General features: G+C 47.0%; 1 protein-coding gene across 3 annotated transcripts in view; it reads right to left on the bottom strand.

Moving 5' to 3' along the window:
• Nucleotides 1-16,774, bottom strand: part of EPB41L1 (erythrocyte membrane protein band 4.1 like 1) — a 212,675-nt gene that overhangs the window by 148,275 nt on the left and 47,626 nt on the right. The window contains exons 1-2 of one of the 3 annotated variants that reach the window (XM_016186133.2): nt 12,430-12,571; nt 12,089-12,171 (exon numbers count right to left, since the gene is read on the bottom strand). The exons of 1 other annotated variant lie outside the window; for it this stretch is intronic. The gene's annotated coding sequence lies outside the window, so the exon portion shown is untranslated. Of the gene's footprint in view, nt 1-12,088; nt 12,172-12,429; nt 12,572-16,774 lie in introns of those variants that run through there. One more of the 3 variants, XM_060189324.1, reaches the window with a different exon arrangement.

Below are 16,774 nucleotides of genomic sequence, written 5' to 3'. Positions count from 1 at the left end.
TGGCCCCATCCAATCAGTACATGAAAGACTCAAGAATACCTGTGGGTTTGGGAAAAGAATTAAATTTAAATTCCAACTGTGACACTTGCTAGCTGAGGGCTGGGTAGATTTTGGACAAAATATTCAGCCTCCTTTAATAAAACAGGGATTGCAATCTCCGCCTCACTGGGTAGTTGTGAAGATTACAAGACATAAGGCTGTAAAGCGCTTAGCACCAGGCCTGGCACATAAGCCAGTAAATGTAAGTAGTTGTTTTTCAGTGACCAGACAGGAAGACTGGGCTTTGAGCCTTAGGTGACCACAAGCAACCCCCAAACCACCCACCTGAAAAGGTTTATCTTTAGACCTTTAATCTGGAAAGAAGACCTAGAGAGGAAGAAGTGGAAGTCAGTGAAAAGGGAGGAAGAGAAATGAGTTAAATAAAAGTCGAGGGGGGCTGTGATAGGCTGGCGCGCGTGCGCACGCGCACACACACAAAATATTAGGGAAAGGAAGATGACTTCAGAGAAACAGTCAGAGCCAGCTAAGTTCCTCTCCTTTCCAGAGCCTTCCCTAGGTCAGCCAAAGCAAGGCTTAAAGGCACATTGCCTGCTGAGAAGCACTGCCCTGACTGTCAATAGGAACATTGAAGCCTTGGGTTACCTCCAGGCTCAGGTCCCCACACTGCTGCCTCCGCCCACTGGCACAGCAGAGGTGGCCAGACAGAACAAAGAGACATGCCTATTCAGCCTGTGGAGGCACTGCCAGCTCATCAGGACCCAGGGACCCTCCTCACTTGAGATTCTGATATGACCCAGCAACCTCCATGCAAAATTTTCTTCAGACCTACCTGCCCCAACCTCTTGTTTCTGGGACTAGAGTTGCAACTAGGGGAAATGCACATGTACAGACTATAAACAGGAGCCATAAGCAAGGTGTTCTAATTGGCACTGCTCTGTTGTGTGATCTTCAGGCTATCACTTCTCTCAAGTCTTTAGTTTCCCTCCTCTGACTAGTGAGGACGACAGAGGGCAAGGGCCACCTCTAAGGTTCTCTCAACTTCTGGATGGATGCCTCTGAGCAGAAAGGGGCAAAGAAGACTTACCTGAGTGAAGGAGTGGGCTGGACTAAGCTCTACTGAGAATGCTTTAGATTTGGCAATGGCCACTGGTTATGATGATGATCCTATTTAAAAATCACAGCAATTGTTAACTTAATCCTCCTGCATAATGAACTTCTTTTGAGGAGAAAAGTACTATTTGTCTAGATAAAAATCACAGCAACAGGGAGTCGGGCGGTAGCGCAGCGGGTTAAGCACACATGGCACGAAGCACACAAGGACCGGCATAAGGAACCTGGTTCAAGCCCCCGGTTCCCCACCTGCAGGGGAGTCACTTCACAGGCAGTGAAGCAGGTCTGCAGGTGTCTATCTTTCTCTCCCCATCTCTGTCTTCCCCTCCTCTCTCCATTTCTCTCTGTCCTATCTAACAATGACGACATCAATAACAACAACAATAAAAAAACAAGGGCAACAAAAGGGAAAAATAAATTAATTAATTTTTTTTAAATCACAGCAACAAACTCTTAAAGCAGTTCATAAAGAGCTTTCTCATTATCCCCCGGGACTCACAATCTGGTGAGGCAGGCCAGATAACAATTATTCACATATGGTAGAAGAGGAAAGTGAAGCAAGATTAAGTGATTTGTCCTAGCTGCAAAGTGCAGAGAAGAAGGAGCCAAATAAGAAATAGTCATTATACACCTCCTGTGTGTCACCTCACTAGGCAAGCTCACGACTGTCATCTCGATTGAGTTTTACTGCCATAACACTCCATGGTATGACCCCATTTCATAGAAAAGGAAACTGAGATTGAGAAAAAGTAAGTTCTCACGGTCAAATGGTGGTGCACCTGGTTGAGCACACATGTTACAATGCGAAAGGACCCAGGTTCAAGTCCCTTTCCCACCTACAGGGGAAAAGCTTTGTGAGTGGTGAAGTAGTGTTGCAGTTGTCTGTCTGTCTCTCTCTATCAATCCTTTCCCTCTCAATTTCTGGCTGTCTCTACTCAACAAATAAAGATAATTTTTAAAAAGTAACTACTACACCTATGGACATCTAATCTTTGACAAAGAGGTTCAGACTATTAAATGGGGAAAGAAGAGTCTCTTCAACAAATGGTGTTGAAAAAAAATGGGTTGAAACATGCATTAGAATGAAACTGAACCACTGTATTTCACCAAATACAAAAGTAAATTCCAAGTGGATCAAGGACTTGGATGTTAGACCACAAACTATCAGATACTTAGAGGAAAATATTGGCAGAACTCTTTTCCGCATAAATTTTAAAGACATCTTCAATGAAACAAATCCAATTACAAAGAAGACTAAGGCAAGTATAAACCTGTGGGACTACATCAAATTAAAAAGCTTCTTCACAGCAAAAGAAACCACTACCTAAACTAAGAGACCCCTCAGAGAATGGGAGAAGATCTTTACATACCATACATCAGACAAGAGTTTAATAACCAACATATATAAAGAGCTTGCCAGACTCAACAACAAGACAACAAATAACCCCATCCAAAAATGGGGAGAGGACATGGACAGAATATTCACCACAGAAGAGATCCAAAAGGCCAAGACATGAAAAAATGCTCCGGGGGTAGGGCGGTAGCGCAGTGGGTTAAGAGCACGCGGCGCAAAGCACAAGGACCGGCATAGGGATCCCAGTTCGAGCCCCCAGCTCCCCACCTGCAGGGGAGTCGCTTCACAGGGGGTGAAGCAGGTCTGCAGGTGTCTGTCTTTCTCTCCCCCTCTCTGTCTTCTCCTCCTCTCTCCATTTCTCTCTGTCCTATCCAACAACGAACAACATCAACAATGGTAATAATAATAACCACAACGAGGCTACAACAACAAGGGCAACAAAAGGGGGAAAAAATGGCCTCCAGGAGCGGTGGATTCATGGTGCAGGCATCGAGCCCAGCAATAACACTGGAGGAAAAAAAAGAAAAAATGCTCCAGGTCTCTGATTGTCAGAGAATGCAAATAAAGACAACAATGAGATACCACTTCACTCCTGTGAGAATGTCATACACCAGAAAAGGTAACAGCAGCAAATGCTGGAGAGGGTGTGGGGTCAAAGGAACCCTCCTACACTGCTGGTGGGAATGCAAATTGGTCCAACCTCTGTGGAGAACAGTCTGGAGAACTCTCAGAAGGCTAGAAATGGACCTACCTGATGAATGAAATAGTGGGGGTTGTATTGCTAAATGGGAATCTGGGGAATGTTATGCATGTAAAAAAAAAAAAGAAAAGAAAAAGAAGTAGAAACGCAAAGCAGAAATTGACTGAGTTTGGAGTATGGCACCAAAGTAAGAAAGCAGAAGTATACTAGAGTTTGCAGTGAGTACCTCCCTAATACTTCCTCTCCACTTTTCCAAGCTTTGGGTCCATGATTGCTCAACAATTTGTTTGGCTTTGTATGTTAACTCTCTTTTCAGTCACCAGGTTCCAGGTGTCATCAGGATGCCAGCCAGACTTCCCTGGATTGAAGACACCACCAATGTGTCCTGGAGCTCAGCTTCCCCAGAGACCCATCCTACTAGGGAAAGAGAGAGGCAGACTGGGAGTATGGACCGACCAGTCAACGCCCATGTTCAGCGAGGAAGCAATTACAGAAGCCAGACCTTCTACCTTCTGCAACCCTCAATGACCCTGGGTCCATGCTCCCAGAGGGATAGAGAATGGGAAAGCTATCGGGGGAGGGGGTGGGATATGGAGATTGGGCGGTGGGAATTGTGTGAAGTTGTACCCCTCCTACCCTATGGTTTTGTTAATTAATCCTTTCTTAAATAAAAAATAAAAATTAAAAAAATTAAAAAAAAAGAAATGGACCTACCCTACAATCCTGCAATTCCTCCCCTAGGGATATATCCTAAGGAACCCAACATATCCATCCAAAAAGATCTGTGTACACATATGTTCTTGGCAGCACAATTTGTAATAGCCAAAACCTGGAAGCAACTCAGGTGTCCAACAACAGATGAGCAAGTTGTGGTATATATACACAATGGAATACTACTCAGCTGTAAAAAAAAATGGTGATTTCACCGTTTTCAGCCAATCTTGGATGGACCTTGAAAAAAATCACGTTGAGTGAAATAAGTCAGAAACAGAAGGATAAATATGGGATGATCTCATTCTCAGGCAGAAGTTGAAAAACAAGATCAGAAAAGAAAACACAAGTAGAACCTGAAATGGAATTGGCGTATCGCACCAAAGTAAAAGACTCTGGGGTGGGTGGGTGAGGAGAATACAGGTCCAAGAAGGATTCAGAGGACCTACTGGGGGTTGTATTGTTATATGGGAAACTGGAGAATGTTATGCATGTACAAACTATTGTACTTACTGTTTACTGTAAAACATTAATTCCCCAATAAAAAAAAAAGTACTCTATCAACCTAAGAAATAGCTCAACTGGCAGAGTAATGGACTTGCATCCTAGGGCTCCTAGTTCAACCCCTGGTGCTGCATGTACCAGAGTCATACTTTGGTTTTTCTTTCTGTCTCATGTGACTCTGTCTCATTCACATATACTAGATGAAATTAACATTTTTTAAAGTAACTGCCTCACTGCAAAGCCTGAATTTAAAAACTATAAAGATTAATTTACTAATGAAAGGATAATGGGGAGGAAAGAGAGAACCAATGAATCCCTCTGCCACAGTTTTATGCTGAGGATCAAAGTCAGGACCTCAAACTTTAAGTTTGACTTTCTAGGCACTGTGACACACCCAGGATCAAGTCAAGCCTGAATTTGGACTTGAATTTGTGTAACCTGCAGTCAAGACCTACATTCTTTGTAATTTTCCTGCATATACTGGATTGAATGATGTCTCATCTCAATTTTTTTTAAATCAGTAAAACTGATTTATTGATTGATTAGAAAGAAAGGGAGGATAAGAGAACCAGAGGAAGGGGCCAGGTAGTGACACACCCAGGTAAGCACATATATATGTACTTTATATACATGCAAGGAACCGGGTTCCAGCCCTCCACTCACTCCCCACCTGCAGCAGGGACACTTTACAAGCAGTGAAGCAGGTCTGCAGGTGTCTTTCTCCCTCTCTCTCAGCCTCCCCTCTCAATTTCAATTTCTCTGTCCTATCGAGTAAGATAGAAAAAAAAAAAAAAAAAAGGAAAAATATTCACCAGAAGCGGTAGATTCATAGTGCAGGCACCAAGCCCCAGAGATAACCCTGGAGGGAGGGAGGGAGGGAGGGAGGGAGGGAGAGAGAGAGAGAGAGAGAGAAACCAGAGCATCACTCTTGTATATGTGGTTCTGAAGACTAAATTCATGACTTCATACTTGAGGATCCTGTGCTTTACCCACTGCACTAGCTCCTGAACCACACCTCCCCCCAATTTATATCTACCTAGAATCTCAGAATGTGACCTTATTTGGGAAGCCTTTGTGCTGCAATTTGTTAAAAATAGATTAGGGTGGGTCCCAAATCCAATATAAGGACTGATCTTATAAGAAGAGGAGACACAGACACACAGGGAGGAGTAGGAGAACGCCAGTGTGATGACAGAGGCTGATGCAGCTGCAAGCCTAGGAACACCAAGGATTGCTGGCAGCCACCAGAAGCTCCAAGAGAGGCATGGAGACTTGCCTCCTAGAGCCTTCAATTAAGAACCAACTTTTCAGGGGCTGAGTGGTAGCGCAGCAGGTTAAGCACACATGGTGCAAAACACAAGGACCGTGTTGGGGTCCTGGCTTGAGCCCCTGGCTCCCCACCTGCAGAGGGGTCACTTCACAAACAGTGAAGCAGGTCTACAGGTATCTCTCTCTCTCCCCCTTTCTGTCTTCCCCTCTTCTCTCAATTTCTCCCTGTCCTATCCAACAACGACAACAATAATAACAACAAAGATAAACAACAAGGGCAACAAAAGGGAAAAAACAACCTCCAGGAGCAGTGGATTTGTAGTGCAGGCACCATGCCCCAGCGATAACCCTGGATACAAAAACTTTTCCTGGACCTAGTGGGAGTTGTACTGTTATGTGGAAAACTGGGAAATGTTATGCATGTACAAACTATTGTATTTTACTGTCAACTGTAAACCATTAATTCCCCAATAAAGAAATTTTTTAAAAAGAACCAACCTTGCCAATACCTTGATTTCAGACTTCTAGCTCCAGAAGTATGAGAGAATAAATTTCTACAGTTTTAAGCCACCTATATTGAGGTACCTTGTTAAGCAACCCATGAAAATGAATACACTGTGGATCCATTGACTAGCAGATGCTTAAACCACAACTTACTTACTCCTACTCACTAGGCTGGCTGCCTTGGAGGTTAAATGGAGCCAGGGGCTCTTAAGAAGCTGTTCTAACATCTTTGACACCTCCCAGACCCAAACTGGACTGAATTCCATCAACTGAGTTCCTTCTGTGTTCTAGGTCTCTATCTACCCCACTGGGTCCAAAGGCCCTAAGAGCCCAGTCAACAGCCCTCCCTCTCCACCAAAACCAGCACCTCACACCACCTGGAAAGCTGTTTTAGAAATGCAAATCTGATCCTGCCAGGCTAGCTTAATCCTCTTCCCTAACTCCCCAGTCTGGGTTATGCCCTTTAGCCATTTCTAGATTTGGCCCTAAATTTCTTATCTCAGCCACTCACCCATCTGTCCCCAATACTTTGTGCCTTTGGACAAACTTCTTCAATTACATGGAAGACAAAATCTAGACTAAATACTACTTCTCTCCTCTATGAAGCCTTCCTTTTCCCCCACGCCACACCCTGATTTTTACATGTCTACCCCCACACCCCAATCTGTGAACAATGCTGCATTTATTCCTGTTTCTGTAGGCCTAGACCCAACCACAAAGGCATTCAAAAATGTTTAAATTGTGGAATACTCATCATTGTAATGAGTGCTAACATTACCAAACACTTACTATGTGCTCAGCATTGTGTGTAACTTATCTCATTTCATTCTCAAAATAACCCTAAGAAACAAATACTATCATTGGTCCTGTTTTTTCAGAGAGAAAGTGAAGAAATGAAATCACTTGTCTGAGTTCACCCAGCTAGTAGCCTGCAAAACCCAAAGGACTGCAGAGTCAGTGTTAATAACCAGTCCTAGGTACACCATCCATCTCATTATCTTCCCTTTATAGAAGAGGAAACAAGCAAGAATCCTAGATAGATGCAAATCTCTCTATTCTTTTGTTGCTGTCTCCCAGACTTCACTGTTCTGGATTGCCTTACACACACACACACACACACACACACACACACACACACACACACGCAGAGAGAGGAAAAGACACCACAGTACTGAAGTTTCCTTCAATGCAGTGGGGACCTGATTTGAAGCTGGGTTATGTACATGGCAAAGTAGCACACTATTTAAGTAAGCTATTTTGTCAGCCTGATCTCTCCACTCAGTTGTTCTTCCTCTTCTCATTCTTGCAGGATTCTAGTCCAGGAAGACTTAAAAAACAAGCTTGGCTGTGCATCCTGAAGAGCTTTCTCCTGTCTCCAGTAGAGCAGAGCTCAGTATGGACCCGGACCCAGGCACATACTAGGTACTCAAATCTATGACCAGGAGATAGGGCAGTAGAAAAATGAATAATAATAATAATCTACTTTAAAAAATATGACACCTGGGAGCCAATCAGTGGCACACCTGGTTACCTGCACCTAGTACTAAGCACAAGGACCCAAGCAAGGATCCAAGTCTGAGCCCCAGTTTCCCACCTGTAAGGGGAAGCTTCACAAATGGCGACCCAGGTTTGCAGGTGTTTATCTTTCTCTTTCTCCCCATCCCTTCTCAACCTCTCTCTGTCCTATCCACTAAAATGGAAAAAAATGCCACCAGGGACAGTGGATTCATAGTGCAGGCACTGGGCCCCAGCAATAACCTTGGAGGTTAAAGAAAAAAGAAAAAAAAAAAAGCATCTCCACTGAGTATATGACCGGCATGCCTGAGGCTCCTGATTCAATCCCTGCTTCTGCTTTCTCTATCTTTTCCTCTCCTCTGTGAAAGACCCCATCTCAGACGAAATAAATAAATCTTTGTTTGAAAGAAAGTCTGAGACATCTTAGATATCAGACCTGCTTTCCTCTCAAGGTCTGAAAGAAAACTTTGGGTATCATTTAGTATCATCTCCCATTCTATCAAGACAGCCACTCAGCACATTTATTGAACACCAGTCATAAGGCAGGCACTGGGGACAATGATAAGCAATGATAAGAATGACAAGCAAGTTCCCGTTCAGTGAGGGTAGACAACTAACAAACTCATGAATAGTTAGTTACAAGCTCTTATAAGAGCTCCGAAATTCAGCAATCTCTACAAAGAATAACAGGAAAAAACTGACTTGGCCTAGGGAGTCAGCAAAGGACCTGCTGAGAAAGTGACCTGAGCTGCTCTCTGAAGAGTGGGAGTTAACTAAGTCAATAAGCAGAGGAAGAGTGTGGCAGACACAAGGAACAGCATGTGCAAAATCCCAGAGGTGAAGAGCTCCTACTATTCCTAAAGACCGAAGTGAATCGTTTCTAGAGAGGTAAGCAAGTCTTATAGGTCAAAGTTGGAAGTAGAGAAACTGGGCTGGGGAGACAGGACAAAATTTGCACATCAGACTTGCCTATCTGAGGCCCCAGAAGTCCTTGGTTCAATCACCAGCACCACCATTTGCCAGAGCTGAGTTGTACTCGGCTAACCAGGTAAAGCACAAAGAATACCATGCATTAGGACCTAGGTTTGAGTCTAGGGCCACAGAATGGGAGCACCTGCAGGGGGAAAGCCTCACAGGCGGTGAGTAGTGCTGCAGTGTCTCTCCTCTCTCCCCTTTATCTCTCTCTCTGTGTTTCTTACCCTCTATCAGGAAAATGGCCATTGGGTGTAGTTAAGTAGTGAGGCACTGAGTCCCAGGGATAACTCCAGTGGCAGGAGGAAAGAAAGAAAGAAAAGAAGAGGGAAAAAAATATAAGAAGAAAGAGGGAAAGAAAGAAAGGGCCAGGTGGTAGTGCAGCAGGTTAAGCACACATGGTGCAAAGCACAAGGACTAGCATAAGGATCCCAGTTCGAGCCCCTGGCTCCCCACCTGCAGTGGAGTCACTTCACAAGTGGTGAAGCAGGTCAGCAGTCTCTTTTTCTCTCCCCCCTCTGTCTTCCTGTCTTCTCTTGATTTCTCTCTGTCCTATCCAACAACAACAAAAATAATAATGATAAACAACAAGAGCAACAAAAGGGAAAAAAATAGCCTCTAGGAGCAGTGGATTCATAGTGCAGGCACCAAGCCCCGTCGATAACCCTGGAAACAAAAAAGGAAGGAAGGAAGGAAGGAAGGAAGGAAGGAAGGAAGGAAGGAAGGAAGGAAAGAAGGGAGGGAGGGAGGGAGGAAGGAAGGAAGGAAGGGGAGAGAAAGTATGCAGGGAAGGGAAACCTCCTACTTAAATGCCTGGCCCAGAGCACACACTTTTCACTGCCCAGAGCACTCAACATGTTATTGTACTACTCAGTGACTAGGGATGTATCAAAGATCACAAGACCTAGGACCTGAAAATATAATCCTACCTGCCAGGTTAGGACTTCAGGCTATTTCAGGTATGTGTGTGGGAGGTCAAAGGGGGGGCTCTCAACCTATAGATTCCCTGTCTTCACCCCTCCTGAGCTCTATGAAATGCAACAGCACCACCTATATTCATCAAAACACAGATGGAGGCGCTAGATTTATTGATTCACAGGTCTGACATAAGACCCCTGCAGGAATCTGTATTTCTCACAAGGTTACAGGTGATCCTGCTATTGTAGGTAGGGTGACCACACAATGATTTAGACTAGAGTGTATAGGGATCAGATGGAATGAAAGGGAACCATTATCTTTTGGAGGTCAGAAGTTAAAATCTGGGTGACAATAAGACACACTCTATTCCTCTGAGCAAGGAAAGGGGCATGGAAGACTCAGAATCCAGACATTAACTGCTCAACCAGAGAAACGGAGACTCAGGCCTTTAGACTTTTAAATAAGAGAAGCTTGATAAGCACGACTGCTGTGATGAGTGAACAGCGAAGCACATAAAAGGTCTGACCAGAATTAACAAGAGGCCTCTGGATAAGACTTTAGGGCTTCCGGTGGATCCCTTCTGGTACTGAAAAGGGGGTCTAAGGCAGAGGACAGCAAGTCAGCCTTCTCCCAGCTTCTGCTACCTTTGGCAGGAAAACATACTAAAAGTTGCAGAAATCTGCTATTGGCCTCCAATCCCATCACCCAGCCACCCTCCTTCCTTTTACACTTCTGGCACCCTCCCTTTACACTCCATATCCTGTACACTTTTCTCTTGGCAAGCTGAGCTGCAGAGGGGGAGGTGAAGTTACAGAAGAGAAGAAAGGTAACTAGTGAAAGAATTCTAGCATTTGGAGATCCTTCTTTCAGAACAGTTCCTTCCTCCTATGAGTCTCGTTTCTTCCCTCTATCCTTGTTTCTACTGTAGTCCAATGTACCTACATTTCTGAACCAGCATCTGAAACTCACAATGAAAAAAGACTACCTTTTCCATCCAGTTTTTTTTTTTTCTTTAAAACAGTGGAGTTAGAAATGTTCTAACCTTTTCCAGCTGGCAATAAGCTCTTCTCTTACATGCCACTTACCAATGCCACTTCTCTTACAAACCCACATGGACAGAGTCACTGATATACAAACAGCTTTGTACACAAAAACAAGTATACTATTAAACACATATATATCGAGAGATATATTGTCACTGTTAAGCCTATGCACCCCAGTGCAAAAGAAATACACGAGGAAAAGACAGGCAGACTTCAGATCTACAAATGCACCAATGTATGGGGAAAAGGATCTAGTCACACCCAGAGATCGCTCTCAAGGTAGAGGTCTCCTGAGGGGGATTCCTGGAAAGGGCGGGGAGGGGGAGCCGCTCTTTAAGATCTAGCCTCTTTTGGGGGTTCCCAAGGTGTACCTCCACATCCGGAGTCCTCGCCGGGTGGGGGTGGGGTGCTGACTTAGCCAGGCTGTGTCTGGTTCTGAGAGACTGCCTCCCCCCCCACAAACACACAAACACACAGGAAATGGATCCGTGAACCGGCTGGGTCACCCTCCCGGGAACCGCTGTGGCCGCTGCCACAAACCCACACCCACCTGCTTCCCTACTCGCTCTCTCGCTCTCTCGCTCTCTCGCTCTCTCGCTCTCTCGCTCTCTCGCTCTCTCGCTCTCTCGCTCTCTCGCTCTCTCGCTCTCTCGCTCTCTCGCTCTCTCGCTCTCTCGCTCTCTCGCTCTCTCGCTCTCTCGCTCTCTCGCTGGCTCCCGGCGGGACACGCCCTCGCTCCGGCTGGGTCGGGCGGCTCTAGCCCCAGGGCCCCGGGGTGTGGCCGCCCACCTGCCCACAAGGAGTCTCCGCCCGCGCCCGCCCGGGTCCCAGCTCCCAAAGGCCGCAGCCCGGCCGCCGTCCCCACCCCTTCCCCCGCGGCGGCGGTGGAGACAAAGCCGCTCACACGCACGCTGGGGCTGCCCGGTACACACCCGCCTCACACGCGCACACGCGGGGACTCACACCGGCGCCCGCACGGCCACACGCACAGCCACAGGCGAAGCTGCCGGCACACACGCACATCCAGATGTAGCAACAGCCAGACACACCCTCTCTAGGACACACGCACACACACACACAAGCGCACACGCACGCGCGCTCGCGCCCAGTATCCGCTTGCACAGACCCGCGGGCACCCGCGCTCACGCCCAGCTCACACCCGCACCCGCGACACACAGGGGCGCTGGCGCCCAAAAGCGGGGACTCAGGCCAGGGGCTCCGGGCAGGGCTATGTCTCCTGGGCCAGGGTGGTGTCTAGTGCCCCGGAGCCCGTCCGACAGTCTGTCAATGCTGGAGGACTGGGACAAACAGACGCTGGAGCCCTGTCTGTGTCTGTCTGTCTGTCTGTCTCTCTCTCTCTCTCTCTTACACACACACACACACATACACACATACACACACACACACATACACAAGCGCGCGTGAGCCCAGAGGTCGAGGCAGGACCTCGGGGGCCGCGGGGGGGGGGGTATGAGGGGGGTAGCTGACCTGGAGGCTGCGCGGCTTCCGAACGCTGTCTGTCCCCTGTCCGCTTGTCCTGCGACCACCGGCAGGCTGCCGGCACGCTGGAGCTGCGCAGAAATGCCCGCTCGCCCGCTCCCTCCCGCGGCACTAAGCCCCCTCCCCGCCGCCCCCCGCGCCCGCGGCCCTGCTCCCCGCCCGCCAGATCCCTGCGAACAGGCGAGCTCCGCCGCCCAGGCAGCTGCCGGCCGGGAGCGAAGCGCCGACAGCGGGGAGGGAGGCGGGGGCCTGGCCGGGAGGAGCTGCGCTGCCCGGGGAGGTGGAGGAGGGGCCGCGCCCGCCCCACGTGGCCCGCACTCCGCGCCTACCTGGGCCCCGCAGACTCCCGGGCCGGGGCTGCGGCCGCGCGGGCACAAGGAGGAGACCCAGCTCGCCGCCTGCCCGCGTCCCCGCGTCCACCTCCCTCCTTCGGCTTCCAGGGCTGGGACGCCCGGGTGTCCCCGGCTCGCTCCGTGCCACCGCCCCCCCAGCCCCGACCTGGCCGCGCCCACCCGCCCCCACCCGCCCCCACCCGCCCCCCACCGCCCTCCCATTGTTCCAGCCGCCCGCTGCGCCGCCCTCCCTGCTCCCGAATCTCTGGGGGCACGACCTCCGGAGGTGCGGAACCCCGCCGCCTACCCTGGCCGGGCGCAGGCTCGTGCAGAGTCTAACTGTTTCCGTAGGTCTTGGAAGCTCTGAGGCCCTCAGAGGAGCTCCTCAGGTCCTTGGAGCAGAGGCCCCGGGAGGAGGAACCAACCCAACTTCAGTCAGCCAGAGGGGGCAGCCAGGCGAAGGTGGGGCACAGGCTAGGTGTCCCCATTCCACAGATGAACAGACAGAGGGAATTCCTGTCCCAGGGCTCCTGGACCAGGGCTGAGACCTCCAGAAATGCGCGGGATAACGAACCTGACCTCCTTTGTCAGACACTAAATAGAAAACATTGAGAATGTGGTGGGATGGGGAACTGCTGGACACTTGTGGTGTGTGGGACAAAACCAAACTTCTATAGAGTCCTGCAAGTGCAGGAGCTTTCACCCACTTTGTCTCCCTTAACCATGACGAGGGTCCTGTGTGTCAGCTATAACCATCCCATTCTGCAGATGTGAAGTGTATCCTGGACAGCGCAGAACCTAGCCTGAGCCCGGCAACAATCCAAGTTCTTCCCTGTATTGCTCTACCTTCCATTATAGAGTACTAAGTACCCAGTGAACAGCTAAGAACATAGGAAACTTAGGAGTGGAACCCAGTTTGGGCCTCCAAGGATGTGCACAAATTAAAGCAGAGCCAGGGGAGGCCAGACCGGGCCACCAGGATTTGCTCAGGAAGGGGAATTATAGTAGTTACAAATACAAATTGATGATAACGAAGGGATATGGGACACTATTTCTGACAGTATGCTGAGATTTTTGCATTAACTCATTTACTGTCAAAATAAGATGGAATAGAATTTATTCTCATTCTGCTTCACATATAGGAAACTGAAACACAAAGGTATGACATACTGTGTAAAAGTGCACAGCAGGATTCAAACCTGGGAACTGATTCTCAGCTTGTAGTTTTAACTACCACAGGCCAGAGAGAAGCAACCCAGAGGCAAAGGTGTTTGAATTACCAGAGCACTGACCACAGCAGAATTCTACCTGTATGTGCCTGTATGTCCTCCCTGCCCAAGATACTTGGTCCCATACGTAGGCCTCATTTGTTAAACTACAAACACACCTCAGAAATATTGTAGGTTCAGTTCCAGACCACACTAATAAAGAGTATTGCAATAAAGCAAGTCACATAAATTCCTTTCAAAATGCATGTTATATTTGCACTATGCTGTATAGTCCATTAAGTATACAATAACATTAATTCTTAAAAAAAGAAATGACACAGACACAAAGTGAGCTACTGATGTTGGAAAAATAACGATGTATTAGCTAGATACCAACTCGCCACAAACCTTGAATTTGTAAAAATAAATAAAATACAGGGGGTTGGGCAGTAGTGCCACCGGTTAAGTGCAGGTGGCGCAAAGCGCAAGAACTGGTGAAAGGATCCTGTTTGAGTCCCAACCCCGCCCCTCCCCACCTGCAGGGGGGTCACTTCACAGGCAGTGAAGCAGGTCTGCAGGTGTCTGTCTTTCTCTCCCCTCCTCTCCATTTCTCCCTGTCCTATCCAACAATGATGACATCAATAACAACAACAACAGTAGCTACAACAATAAAACAAGGGCAACAAAAGGGAATAAATAAATATTTTTTAAATAATAAATAAACTAAATAAATAAATAAACTAAACCTGCCAAATATGATAAAGTGATGTATTACAGGACTGCTACAATGAGCTGGAGTTCCTGGTGCTTTGTGCAGAGCTGGGTTGCAGCCTCCTCTGCAGTGCCGGGCATTTTTATCAGTGGTTTTAGATGGAGAACAGGAAAGCACGAGACACTTATCAATTCTACAGCTGTCGTGAAGCTAGGAGGGACAACAAACAATCCTGAAACCAAAATTAATTTCCAAAAGGCCTCAGCAATCCTAGGGGCTGAACTGGAACTAACAAGATGAGGTGTTACACAGAATAAATGTAAGCTCATGCCCTTCATCCAAACCAGAGCAATCCCCAGAACTTTATGCCATGATGGAAAGGTTCTAATCCTCTGCTGTCTGCTAATATACAGACTAGCCATCTGAGGTTGTTGAACACTTGAAGTGTGGCTAGTACAACTGAGAAATTAAATTTTTATTTTATTTGGTTTTAGACCAAGATAGAGTGGTAGCACAAAGGGCTTGAGGAGAGGCCCCAGTTTCCATTCATGGCACCACCCATAGAGTTTACTGGCACTGGAACTCCAGTCTTGCAATAGGTTAGTGCACGGTACTTACATAGAACTATGTCTGAGTTTAGTGGTACCTTGTTCAAAAAAAAAAAAAAAAGCCTTTAACACATGGAACTTGGAATGCCATTTAGGACAGCACAGTTCTAAATGACCCAGTGCCCAAAATATAGAATAGAAAGAATCTATATTAGTGGCCCAGGAGGTAGCATAGTGGATAAAACCTTGGACTTTCAAGAATAAGGTCAAAGTTCAATCCCCGGGATTGCATGTACCAGAGTGATACTCTGATGTTCTCTTTCTCTTACATCCTCTCTCTCTCTCTCTCTCTCTCTCTCTCTCGCTCTCTCGCTCTCTCGCTCTTGCTCTCGCTCTCGCTCTCTCTCTCTTGCTAGTAAATAGATGTTTTAAAAAAGGGGCAGCGGGGTAGATAGCATAATGGTTATGCAAAGAGACTCTCATGCCTGAGGCTCCAAAGTCTGAGGTTCAGTCTCTGGCACCACCATAAACCAGAGCTGAGTAGTGCTCTGGTTAAAAAATAAATAAGTAAGTAAATAAATAAAATAAAAAATTGTTGTTAAAATTTCGGAAGGCTCTGGTCGGGTGGGCTGGCTTCACGGCGGGTAACAGAGACGCGGAGACAACGGCTGGGCAGGGAAGCTGTATTTCTTTATTCAGGAGGAACTATTCATAAACTAAGACAAACTAATCACCAAACAGAACTCTGCTCTCTTTGCAGCGGCGCAAGCACTCTTTCTCTTACTCTGGAACTCAGGAACCCAGGAACTCTGGCACTCAGGAACCCTCTCTTACTCTCGAACTCAGAAACTCTCGCACCCTCGCACTCTCGAACTCCGGAACTCAGGAACTCTGTCACTCGGGGAACTCAGGAACTCTCGGACTCCGGAACCCTCTCCCAGGGTCCCTTGGGGCGGGGCCAAGCAGGCCCGCGAAATTAACAGGACTCATCCAATTCTCTTGGAGGGGGAGGGCTAGAACAAGCCAATGTAAAGCATACGACAATTCCCCCTTTTCTTTTTAACTAAATGACTATAGTATCAAGGGTGTGGGGTGAACAGAAACATATATAACCAAAACCAGCATGTTGCCAAGGGAAGGCCTGAGGGGGCCATATCTGAAAAAAGAAAAACATTTCTTGCCTCTGGGGGGCTACTTGCCTCGACGGGCATTTGCATGGGGGCGGGGAACGGCCTAGGGTCCCACAGGCAGCTGGCTGCAACTTACTTACTATGAAACAAAACTTGTTATTAGCATATCTACTGCACGATCTAACATTTCTAATAGAGAAGGAATTTGAGACTTTTACATATCAACAACGTCTTTTAACCTTTTGTTACACCCATTCAAGATGGAGACACACCCTAGGTGTGGGCGGGAGAGGAAACCTCAGGCATGAGAATAATTAGCATAGCCATTGTGCGATCTACCATTTCTAATAGAGAAGGTAGTGTTTTACATATCAACAAGTCTATTTAACCTTTTGTTTAGACCAACTTAGTTGAAATATATTGATTGTTAACTAATTTTTACCTCAGACTTTAAATGTAAATTAATTTTTATCTTTATGAGAATTACGTTGAAAACCTTTTTCATTTATCTTTGACTAGTAAGAATTTAGCCTTAAAGCTACTGTTTACCAAACTTTAAACATACACATAAACATAGTCATTAATACACGAGGAGAGAAACCTTTGTTACGAAGACATGTCATTTTAAACACGAATTTAAATCTGTACTGTCTTAGTTGTTGGGGGGGGGGGTTCACCATCCGGAGGTGGCTTCCCGCGCAGCTCCACTTCTAGGAATTGCAGGTTGCGATCTCTGCACGAATC

Source organism: Erinaceus europaeus, chromosome 1 (genome assembly GCF_950295315.1).
Source record: "Erinaceus europaeus chromosome 1, mEriEur2.1, whole genome shotgun sequence".
In the NCBI taxonomy this organism is placed as follows: Eukaryota; Metazoa; Chordata; class Mammalia; order Eulipotyphla; family Erinaceidae; genus Erinaceus; species Erinaceus europaeus.
The sequence above is the reverse complement of the archived record's forward strand: the minus strand, read 5'-3'. Positions and strand labels throughout refer to the sequence as shown.